Here is a 13418-nt window from a genome sequence, read left to right on the forward strand (position 1 = left end):
CTTTGGAAGAAACATTAACAATCTCAGATATGCAGATGATACCGCTTTGATGGCTGAAAGCGAAGAGGAACTGAGGAGCCTTATGATGAAGGTGAAAGAAGGAAGTGCAAAAGCTGGCTTGCAGCTAAACCTCAAAAAAACCAAGATTATGGCAACCAGCTTGATTGATAACTGGCAAATAGAGGGAGAAAACGTAGAGGCAGTGAAAGACTTTGTATTTCTAGGTGCGAAGATTACTGCAGATGCTGACTGCAGTCAGGAAATCAGAAGACGCTTAATCCTTGGGAGAAGAGCAATGACAAATCTCGATAAAATAGTTAAGAGCAGAGACATCACACTGACAACAAAGGCCCGCATAGTTAAAGCAATGGTGTTCCCTGTAGTAACATATGGCTGCGAGAGCTGGACCATAAGGAAGGCTGAGAGGAGGAAGAGAGATGCTTTTGAACTGTGGTGTTGGAGGAAAATTCTGAGAGTGCCTTGGACTGCAAGAAGATCAAACCAGTCCATCCTCCAGGAAATAAAGCCAGACTGCTCACTTGAGGGACTGATATTAAAGGCAAAACTGAAATACTTTGGCCACATAATGAGAAGACAGGACACCCTGGAGAAGATGCTGATGCTAGGGAGAGTGGAGGGCAAAAGGAAGAGGGGCCGACCAAGGGCAAGGTGGATGGATGATATTCTAGGGGTGACGGACCCATCCCTGGGGGAGCTGGGGGTGTTGACGACCGACAGGAAGCTCTGGCATGGGCTGGTCCATGAAGTCACGAAGAGTCAGAAGCGACTAAACGAATAAACAACATCCCTCATTATATGTGAAGTTTTTGATCTGTTAAACAAGCCATAGTTCAATCATTCTGGTTTAGTATTATGTAATTCTAATAAAAGACAATCAGGTCTGAGGCCAACAATAGTTCTTAAGTAAAACTAATTTAAGAGGGACTCCACATCCTATGGAATGTGCAGTGGCACAAAATTAAACTATACTGATTTTCTATTTCCATCTAGTTGCACCTTGACTTTTTATTCTGACATCTTGGCTCAAATACCCATAGTTTTAGAAAAAGCAGCAGAGCAGGAGGCATGAGTAAATGATAGAAAAGAGAGTCATACCCCAGAGGATTGGGAGTGGGGGATCAAGGCTTAATTATTTCTCCATTTCCTCTAGTAATTAAACAAGAATTAAGTTTTCCCTCAGTTAAATTAAGAGTCCCTGAAAACTGATACACACAGATACCCTTTTGAAAACCAAGTCATTACCCAGTTAACCTATATAAGGATACCTGAAAACTATCCTATCCAGACCCTGCTGCCAATGATCTTGAGCTAGCTGTAAGCATTGTTAGGCTCTCTTTAAGAAAGCTGCTATTTTGACTCCTCAGCGTACCTATACTTGCCACACTCACTATGTGCCATCCCTTTATAAAAACATGTTGTTCCTTCTCTTTTGGGCAGAAACTAGGAAAAAACAGCTGGAGCAATGACCCTCGGAGGTATTCATATTTGCTACAAAAAATAGCTCATCTTAGGTTTATGAGTTACGAGCTATCTGAGTGAGATGGGCGGTGAATAAATATAAATATAAATAAATAAAATATAAATATTTAAAATGATGACAACTGTACTCCAAATATTTGAAAGAAAGCAATTTATCCAGTGTCCATCCATCTTTACATATCAATAGAAACAGCACCTCTCCCATTAAATCTAGGGTTGGCTTTATGACAAGACTAGTAAAACAAAAATTTACTTAGTCTCTCTTGCTTTCTGACACCACCCATCCCTGCTCCCACTTTTCTTCCTGGCATTCCTAGTAAAGACTCAAATGTGAAAGAGCAAAGGAGGGAGTGTTAACAGCCTGGCTGAGCGGAGGTCAAATGTATTAAGGGCTATTACAATGGAGAAGAAGTTCTGTAGGCTGGGTGTCTGCTTACCTTTGAAAGATGAAAGAGGATTAGAGAGCCACCTGTCCCCATCAGGTGTGTTCCCTCTGGCAGTGGACTGAGCCTCCTCTTCACAACAAAAGTCCCTCACCAGAAGAATAAGGGGGTTCTATAGGTGATGTGTGTATAATGTAGTAGAGTTTGGAACAGGTTAAAGGAAGTTCTGTTGTTATAAAACTGAATGGAAGCAGGAGATACTGGACAATGTTCTCATCCTGGGCCTTTGTTGTCACAATGCAGGAGTAAGCACAACAGACCAAATAACCCAACATAGAAATGGCTTCAGGGGACAGATAGTTTTGCTTGCTGTATCTTAGTCTCACACTTGTTCTTTTGGCCACATTTCTGTTTCTTTACAGTAGCCTGAGAAAAACATTGAGCAGGCAAGCCTTCCAGGAAATTCTTCATCTAAATCTGGCTGCTGCTAAGGGGTCAGATGCCGGGCTGGAGGAACAAACCCCTATGCCAACCTTAAATAGTTATAAATACTAGTTTTATCATGTAACGCGTGAAGATTGCCAACTAACCAGAAAAGATGCCTAGTTTGCTTTAAGAATAAAGAGATAAATAAATTAAAGAGTGCACCAAGGACTCCACAGTTCAACCCTGAGCTACATATATTATCTTCTATTGGAACAAATTAATAAAATAGTTGGCAAGGTGACAACATTACATGTATTGAACCAGGTCATCTTAGAAGACAGTCCATTCTTCAGAAAGTGGAATGCAACATGTTCATATCACCTTCTCTGATTTGCATCTGTGCTCTTTGCAGGAAAAAAAATGCGTTTTAATCATAAAAAATGTTCCATGGGATAAGTAACTGCTATATCATGGATGACTTTTTGTATTCAGGCTAGTAAATTAATATATTCTTCTACTCCCACCCACAGAAATACATATAAGTTGGTGTAACCAAGCTGTCAAAATCCAGTCATAGATAATGATTAGTTTAAGTATCTAGCTACTATACTAATGAAGTATTTTCTCCTTCCTTTTGTAAGAAATACCATGTGTCAAAGGATTGAAAATTGCATGCTGAAGAGCTACTTTTTGTAACATTAATTTCAATGACAAGTCTTGTTCTTTAAGAAAAAGCAATGCTCTTTAGCAATTGAAACCTGTGTTCTTTTCAGAATTAATAAACTATAATTAAAGCAGTAATCCCACTGCACATACACAGAAGTGATGTCTTTGAGATTTTCTTCCCTGTAAGTATTTACAAATTTGGGGTGTAGGGAGAAAATAATGTGGCACTTTGGTGTAACAAAGAGAGAACAGATGGGATATATATCCAATATGACACAGTTGGAAAAAGCACCAGGACATCTGCAGGGGTGGAAGAGAGGAAGCAAGATGGCAACAACCATGCAATGTCAGCTCTGCCCCTTTTAATGAGCATCACATGAACATAAATAAGAGGTGGGACTTTTATGGTATGATCATGGCTCCATCTCGACTTTTTGCTCCTTCTTCTATGCCCCTCTGTAGCACCCAAAGATTTAGTTCAGAGAGACAATTGGAACTGCATAGATCTCCTTCCTGACAGGGATGTTTTTCTTTGGGTCCACCTGTGATAAAAGCGGCATTTGTCTGGAAATTGTCTCTAGCTGCACCCAGATTGTGTAATCTCTCATGAGATTCATTTGACCCCTTCCCTTGCCGCTTTCCATCAGTTGACAAAACCTTTCTGTTCAAATGTGGTCATACCATATGAAACCTTTGTGGAAGGGTTTATCTCTGTTTCTATTTAGCTTTTATTTTGCTATTTTATTATGGTTTGTTGTATTTTAATTGTAAGCTATTCTAATTAATGAAAATGCATTAGTAGGGCATGAAAGGTCCCCTGTGCAAGCACTGAGTCATGTCTGACCCTTTGGGGGAATGCCACTTTACGATGTTTTCTTGGTAGACTGTAGCGGGGTGGTTTGCCATTGCCTTCCCCAGCCGTCACCTTCCCCAGCAAGCTGGGTACTCATTTTACCGACCTCAGAAGGATGGAGGGCTGAGTCGACCTGAGCCGGCTACCCGAGAATCCAGCTTCCGCTGGGATTGAACTTGGGTGGTGGGGAGAGTTTCGGTTGCAATACTGCCCCCTACCACTCTGCGCTACACGTGGCTCTTATTAGTAGGGCAGGATATATATAAATAAAAATAAGGGAAAATAGTTTGAACTCAATTAGGGAAGATACTTCAGACTCAACTGCATTCATATCTAGGATCACTATCCAAATGTTGTCACTGTACATATTCCTTTCCATTTGCTGTATATGAAATTGACCATAACAGATTACATTTGTAATGTAAGGATATTTAATGGAGTAGTTAATTTAAAAATGGAGCTGATTATATATCATATAAAACGTTTGCAACAAGAATGCAGTCAGCAATCTTAATTAACTAGGCACAGTAGATAGTAACAAGGGAAATATAGCAGCCATAGTGTGCTGACAACAACTTCTATTTGTATCTGTGCATCAACAGGGTCTGTATGGTAGAGCACATTCTTTTGCTCTCATGTTCAGCAACATTCTTAGGTCAGAAGTTCAGTCCAGCTAAAATAAAGGATCAGGTAGGAGGTGACATGAAAGAGTTCTCTCAAAAGTTATGTTAGATAGCCAAGAGCTGGATGATATAAGACATTTTCTTATAGCTAGGTTCATGTAATTTGCTTTACCACGATTATTTGAATAAACCCCAATAGCTAGGTACCAACAGCATGCTTAACCAACATTAAATAAATTGCATTATGATTTAGTTGATAAGCGAACACTATCTGGCTGGGTTTCTACAATGCACACCAGCGCATCAGCCACTAACCCAGTCAAATTTCCAATAATGGCAGTCAGTGGTGTCCACAGGATCCTATTGCTATTGTCAGAATAATAAAAGCATTATTGCATTGCACATAGCTTCATGACATAGATACGAAAGGGATGATGCTTGTGTTGCAATACTACAACATTGTTTTCTTCAGTCTGCTGCTTCTTGTCCCCCTCAGCCCCATGGATGCTGCTGCTGATAGTTAACATTCACACTAACTGGTTCAAAGCTTTGGCATCATTAAAATCCTCCCTGCTTTCTCCAAGACATGGCCTTCTACCTGGACAGGACTAAAAGGCTTTATGATGTTGCAAATCCCTTTCCCATAGGCCAGCTTAGGCATGGCTTGGCTACAGCAGCCAATATGTTGTGCTAGATTTTGATAGCAAGCTTTGTAATGAGGGACTTCCATTTTCAGCAACCATTTCTCTCCTATTTTTTTTAATTTGGCTATATGCAAAATAGATGAGTTGACTGGGTTTGTGGGGGTGGGGGGTTGTGCCTTTGAGTTGGACTTGACTCCTGGTGACTGCCTGGACAAGTCCCTGCAGTTTTCTTGGCAAGGTTTTTCAGAAGTGGCTTGCCATTGCCTGCTTCCTAGGGCTGAGGGAGAGTGACTGGTCCAAAGTCACCCAGCTGGCTTTGTGCCTAATGCAAGACTATAACTCACAGTCTCCCAGTTTCTAGCCTGATGCCTTAACCACCACACCAAACTAAAAGAGTCCCCCTTTTAGGGGGAGATGGGCGGTGATAGAAATGTGGATAATAAATAAATAAATAAAACTCTGTGTTCCCATGATGTAATTGAATGAATTGAGTTAATGTAACCCTGTGTAGGACTGGATATATTTGGGGGCTAATTTTAAACCCCTGAGATTTAGCTCATTGGGTCAATTAATCCCTTTTGATGTTTGCACAACACACTAATCCTCTATTGACTCTCCATTTTGTGAGAACGCGTTTTTTATTTGTAATGATACTGAGATGTATCACCTAATCTGCCTTAAATTATGAGAGTTACATTCATACAGAGTTCTTCAGCCATGTTTTCTTCAGTTGAGCATACTCTATGATTCAACCTATTGAAGATTATTAACAGTGGTGTATGGCTTGGTATGTTGTATGAATTTATCCGTTACAGATTATTTAATTAATCATGGTTAAACAGATCATGAATTAGCATAGTAGGCAAACTAGTGCTGTCTAAAACTATTAAGAAAATGCTAAAACCTGAAGAATTACAGTGCATGTGTAAGTGTGTTAATAAAAAGAGGTACATATATTCCTCAACATCTTTCCAACAGGAGTGAAAGAGAAATAGAGTTTACCAAGGACAAGTCTACAAAAATTGTGGCTGTGCCAGCTAAATATGGATAGTTGCAAAATACTGATGTCACATAGTAAATCTGTTCATTGAAGCAGGATAAAACTTAATAGGCAACTTCAATTTAGGATGTGTTCAGCTAAAGAGGATTTTTAATCTTTCATGCTGAAGTCTTAACTGTTCATTATTTATTTCTCTCAAATTAAATGTGTATTGGAGTGTTTTTCAGGTTTAAAATATCAGTAGTTGTCACCTGCAGCTTTTAAATTTTATGTTGTCTTTTAATTTTTGCACTATTTTCTAAGAGGCTTTGGAAAAATGTGCCATGAAAAGCTGTCTTGAGGGTTGCCAGTTTAAATCAACATGGGGAAAGCGTAAAAGGGGGTAGATGTACAGTTAAGGACAAACACGGTAGGTACAAGGAACCTCTGAAAAAGTTGAAATGAACTAATCAGGCTGAAGCGTAATGGAATTTAGTTGGACAAAAAAGCACATTTCAGCTTCTTATGATCAGATCGTATTTTATGAGGATGGAGAAAGGAAAGTTTTGTTTACAGCACCTTCCTTTGACCAGTAGGCTCTTAAAAATGTATATTGTTGATAACAGATAAATGTTTGTAACTTGGTCTTGGACCATATATAAACAAATAATAAAATAATAATACTGTTATTATTGATTGTCTCCTCAAAATACAAAAAGGGTGATAACTCATTAGCAGGAATCATAACAACCAGGCAGCATTTGTCACATTCTTGGTTATCCTTTAAGTTGTTTCCTAGTTAAGGTGGTATCTGATTTTTTTCAGAGTTAGGTAAAGTTTTCCTTCTACTAGTTGAATAAGTTAAGTGACAAACTGGTATTCAAATATTTCTAAAAATAAGTTAAACTCAGTTTGATTAAAAATGTACTTTGAGTTTTGTGGATTATTGCCCTCTGGTGGTATATTTTGGTAGTTTGTAACTGATTTTAAGTGGGGGGTGGGTGGGTGGGTGGGTGTCTGAGATTACCTGCAAAGCAGAGCAAAACAAACATCAGATAAATAAAACCTGTAATCTTTCCTCCCCAGTGGTTTTTCTTCACCAGGATTAGAAACTAAGATTTCCAATTTAGTCAGAATTCTATTCAACTAAATCTGTATGTCATTGTGTCTGATCAATGCTTCTGCCATTTGGATATATACCATGGAAGCCTCATTTTATCAGCTACTCTATGGGTAAGTATGTCTGAATCAACAACGTATTGTCATCTGAAATATTGTGAAAAATCAGAAACTCCAAATTTGTAAAGTATGAATCAAATGTCCTCATGTGATTGATTGATTGGGTGTCATCTAGTCTTTTCGACTCCTAGAGAGTTGATGTGTTACATGTTTCCAATAGAATGACACAAAAGGCATAATCCTAAACATAATTACAGAATTAAATCCCTCTGTGTGTATTAGGATTGAATACAATTGTGTGCTATAATATTATTCCAAGTATATTTTCATACTATGTATCATCCCATTAAAGGAAAGTTGTGAATGCTCTCCAGTTCAGTACCTTCCAGGTGAGATGGGACTATTAATGTCTAAAATTCTCAATATTGCTATATTAGCTGGGAATCTGGGAGTTATAGTCCAAACATATCCAGAGAATACTAGATTAGGGAATGCTGGCATATCTACATATTAGGATTCTTGGTTAGATATTCTTGCTTGTGAAAGAATTACTGCTCCAATGGAAAGAATGTAATATTTTCTTTCTGATATAAAACAGTAAGTACATAGGAATGCCAGGTTAAACTATTTAAATCTGCATCACCTACTCAATGCTTTTCATGGATTTTAGCAGAGGACTTCCACATCACCTACTTCCTTTATTTTAGTTGGGCACTTCAGAGATTGATCTTGAATCTCTTTTCATCCAAAGTATGTCATCTATCATTGTGTTATTCTTGTCTTGGTCCTAGTTTATATTTTAGCAAAATATGTTGCATTGCATATTTGACTTCTTCACCCTTTAGCATTCCAGACCTACTGACCAATAGGTGTTGCAGTGGTGACCAACATAAATGGCTTTGAAAAAAGTTAAAGTTAAAGGGGATACATAATCTTCTGGATGATGGATGGGTGATGACAAGAAGACAAGGATCTGGATAGTTAAGGATTTATTGTATCCCCCTTTTGTCTATTGCCCTCCTGATCTTTGTGTAAAAGATTGCTGATCTGAGGTCACTTCCTTCTTTCTTCGCAGGTGCACATGCACAGACCACATATTTATTTGACTTTCTTTCTAGTAGGATGTAGTTGCTGCTAGGCTTTGCCCATCTCTATGACATATTTCCTTAAATAAATCTCCTTTCTGTTATATACAAGTAGTCCTTGCTTAATGATCATAATTGGGACCAGAATTTGGTTGCTATGCAAAGGGTAATTAAGTGAATCTGACCTAATTTTATGACCTTTTTTGTGGTGGTCATTAAACCAATCACCACAGGTATTAAGTGAACCACATGGTCGTTAAGCAAATCATGTGGTTCCCCATTGGTTTTGCTTGCCAGAAGCTGGCTGGGAAAGTAAAAAATGATGATCACATGACCACGTGATGCTGCAACAGTCATAAATGTGAATTGGTTGCCAAGTGCCCAAATCATGATCACGTGACCATGTGGATGCTGGAACGGTTGTAAGTGTGAGGACCAGCTGTAAGTCAGTTTTTCAGCACCATCATAAGTCTGAAGCATCACTAAACGAATGGTTGTTAAGCAAGGACTACCTGGTTAAACCTGCTTTACCATATCAATCCATCCATCCATCCATCCCTGCTTTACTAATAATTGCTAAGGGCAGATTCCATTCTTAGGAACATTCATTCATACACACAGTATGCTTCAACCTCCAATACTTCTAATGTTCTCATGTACAATGAAAGCACTGTAGAGACAAGCCAATTTCATCCTACGAGGAAAAAGGCCATTGAAAGCCTTGTTTTTGTCTGTTGTTTTTATGCACCCTGGCATGCACAATGCATTTCTGGAATTACTGTCTGCACTCTTGGCCATAGCCCTAGGCCAGACCTAATGTGGCTACTCTATTTCCATTACAAAGGAAACTGATAAGACAGAGATATCTTATATAACTATGTTCAGCACCTCTAAATAAAGGAGAACAAAAGCACCTGAGATGGTCAGACATGACAATTCCATGTCTGGAACTTAATACTAGTTTCCTTATACTCTGTGAAGCACAGCTGTTAATTCTTTAACAAAGAATTGTTGGTTTAAAGCTGCATGTATGCAACATGTTGACTTTGCATGAGTAGAGTGAATAGATGGAGAGGAAACCGGGATCACAGCCATTCAGCTTGTTCTTAAACCATAACAAGTCTGGTACAGGTGAGAATGGGGCTTCTCTGTGCATGCAGCCCTTGTTTTCATTTTCTGTAGAACAAATGGGAAGGATGAAAGAATGAACCTACGGGCACTGTCCATCTCCTCCTTTCACTTCTGGAACCTAGAGGTGTCAAGTATACCTGCATTGTGTGCAAAGGCATATGAAAATTCTGTGATGGTTAAATCTTGGATACTCCATCCCTATACATAAGCCATTATTTTAAACCAAAATAACCTAATCCAGTGTTTCTCAGCCTTGGCAACTTTAAGATGTGTGGACTTCAATTCCCAGAATTCCCCAGCTAGTTGAAGTCCAGACATCTTAAAGTTGCCAAGGTCAAGAAACACTGATCCAACCATTGATCATTTATTATTATTTATTAAATTTTGCCACTGCCCATCTCCCCCCCCCCAAATTCTTGAAATGATAATTAAAATCTAAAAACATCAGTGTGATATAGTGTCAGGGTAGCCTTGCTCCGAATAAGACACGGACTCACTTAAAGGGTTTAAGGATTTCTGGGTTTATTGAAGCAGAATGCATATGGAGAAAAAGACGGGAATGCGGGTGTGGTATCAGGGTCTCCCGTTTATACCCCGGTGGCGGACCTTGTTCTCCTCCACCCTCCTGTCCCCCAAGCCAGGTCCGGATGGGTGATTAGCGTTGGTATGGGTCCGACGATGGGTGATTCGGGTGATCTCCGACGTTCCCCTTTGTCTCCTTGCCTTCGTCCGGTGCAGGTGCGTCCCGCGGGGTAAAGGGTGGGAGTTCCTCCGATCTGTTAATGGTTTCCAGATCCTGTCCGAGGTGCGCTTCTATTGTCTTGTTGATTTATTTATGGGTTTGGGTGCTTAAGGGATGATGTGTGTGTTTAAAGGATAATGGTTATCCCTTCCTCTTTCCTGATGTGCATGTTCCCCGTTGTGATGCACTTATGCCTTGCAACGGGGAACATGACATATAGTTTGTAAAGTGTTTAAATATGACAAGGAAAACCTATGCTTACATTTCTCTTCAGCCATGAAATTCATTGGATTAATTATTATTTCTAAGCCTAATCAACCTAACACAACACAATTGTTATGAAAATAAATAGGGGAGTGGGGAGAAGAACCACATATATCACCTGGAAGACAGGTGGGATATCATTGTCCTAAATGAATGAATGAAAATGGTTCTTCTTTTTATTACATAAATATAACCATGTTCACAAGAAGTTTTACAAGTTTTACTTAAACCTTAGTTTTAATGAAGGACACGCTGTGTCCTATTATCTTGATTACTTTTGTTAATGAGTCAGGTCTGATATTCTCTCTCATTATTTGTTGATATTCAATGAAACACAGTTGAACTGGCATTTGATAAGCTTGTCATGTTTGGCATATAGTAGACTGAGAAATATGGTGTGTGGGAGGCAAGGTGTGTGGGAGGCATAAGCAAGAGGGGGTGGAGAGGACAGCTGCTTCTAGGAGGTATGTTTCCTGAACAGTATTTACTGAAAGTAAATTAAGCTTCTGGGAATCATTAGTTCAAACTGAAGATTAACTCCTTCTTTCCTGTTAGTGAAAGTGCATGAATATAGATTTTCTGAGTTAAATACAAATGTGTAAATGGGTGTTGAGCTAAACTGTGCAGGGCCACCCAAGTCGGGAAGGTCATGACAGAGAGGTCAGACTAAATGTGATCCCTGGGGAAGGTAATGGCAACCCACCCCAGTATTCTTGCCATGAAAACTAAATGGATCAGTACAACCAGAGATAGGTCGGTATACCATCGGAAGATGAGACCCCCAGGTCGGAAGATGGTCAAAATGCTACGGGGGAGGAACAGAGGATGAGTTCAACTAGCCCCAGACGTGATGACACAGCTAGCTCAAAGCTGAAAGGACGGCTAGCGGCCGACGGTGCTGGTGGTGAACGGCGAATTCGATGTTCTAAGGATCAACACACCATTGGAACCTGGAATGTAAGATCTATGAGCCAGGGCAAATTGGATGTGGTTATTGGTGAGATGTCAAGATTAAATATAGGCATTTGGGGCGTCAGTGAACTGAAATGGACTGGAATGGGCCACTTCACATCAAATGACCACCAGATCTACTACTGTGGACAAGAGGACCACAGAAGAAATGGAGTAGCCTTCATAATTAATAGTCAAGTGGCTAAAGCAGTGCTTGGATACAATCCAAAAAACAATAGAATGATCTCAATTCGAATTCAGGGTAAGCCATCTAACATCACAGTGATCCAAATATACGCCCCAACCACAGATGCTGAAGAAGCTGAAGTAAAGCAGTTCTATGAGGATCTGCAGCACCTACTGGACAGCACGCCTAAAAGAGATGTTATTTTCATCACAGGAGACTGGAATGCTAAGGTGGGCAGTCAAATGACACCTGGAATTACAGGTAAGCATGGCCTGGGAGAACAAAACGAAGCAGGACATAGGCTGATAGAATTTTGCCAAGACAACTCACTCTGCATAACAAACACTCTCTTCCAACAACCTAAGAGACAGCTTTATACATGGACTTCACCAGATGGACAACACCGAAATCAGATTGACTACATCCTTTGCAGCCAAAGGTGGCGGACATCTATACAGTCGGTAAAAACAAGACCTGGAGCTGACTGTAGTTCAGATCACGAACTTCTTCTTGCACAATTTAGGATCAGACTAAAGAGATTAGGGAAGACCCACAGATCAGCTAGATATGAGCTCACTAATATTCCTAAGGAATATGCAGTGGAGGTGAAGAATAGATTTAAGGGACTGGACGTAGTAGATAGGGTCCCGGAAGAGCTCTGGACAGAAGTTCGCAACATTGTTCAGGAGGCGGCAACAAAATACATCCCAAAGAAAGAGAAAACCAAGAAGGCAAAATGGCTGTCTGCTGAGACACTAGAAGTAGCCCAAGAAAGAAGGAAAGCAAAAGGCAACAGTGATAGGGGGAGATATGCCCAATTAAATGCAAAATTCCAGAGGTTAGCCAGAAGAGATAAGGAATTATTTTTAAACAAGCAATGCGCGGAAGTGGAAGAAGACAATAGAATAGGAAGGACAAGAGACCTCTTCCAGAAAATTAGAAACATCGGAGGTAAATTCCAGGCAAAAATGGGTATGATCAAAAAAGATGGCAAGGACCTAACAGAAGAAGAAGAGATCAAGAAAAGGTGGCAAGAATATACAGAAGACCTGTATAGGAAGGATAACAATATCGGGGATAGCTTTGACGGTGTGGTCAGTGAGCTAGAGCCAGACATCCTGAAGAGTGAGGTTGAATGTGCCTTAAGAAGCATTGCTAATAACAAGGCAGCAGGAGACGACGGCATCCCAGCTGAACTCTTCAAAATCTTGCAAGATGATGCTGTCAAGGTAATGCATGCTATAGGCCAGCAAATTTGGAAAACACAAGAATGGCCATCAGACTGGAAAAAATCAACTTATATCCCCATACCAAAAAAGGGAAACACTAAAGAATGTTCAAACTATCGAACAGTGGCACTCATTTCACATGCCAGTAAGGTAATGCTCAAGATCCTGCAAGGTAGACTTCAGCAATTCATGGAGCGAGAATTGCCAGATGTACAAGCTGGGTTTAGAAAAGGCAGAGGAACTAGGGACCAAATTGCCAATATCCAATGGATAATGGAAAAAGCCAGGGAGTTTTGGAAAAACATCTATTTCTGTTTTATTGACTATTCTAAAGCCTTTGACTGTGTGGACCATAACAAATTGTGGCAAGTTCTTAGCGGTATGGGGATACCAAATCATCTTGTCTGCCTCCTGAAGAATCTGTATAACAACCAAGTAGCAACAGTAAGAACAGACCACGGAACAATAGACTGGTTTAAGATTGGGAAAGGAGTATGGCAGGGCTGTATACCCTCACCCTACCTATTCAACTTGTATGCAGAACACATCATGCAACATGCTGGGCTTGAGGAATCT

This window comes from Candoia aspera, chromosome 2 (assembly GCF_035149785.1).
Source record: "Candoia aspera isolate rCanAsp1 chromosome 2, rCanAsp1.hap2, whole genome shotgun sequence".
Lineage (NCBI taxonomy): Eukaryota > Metazoa > Chordata > Lepidosauria > Squamata > Boidae > Candoia > Candoia aspera.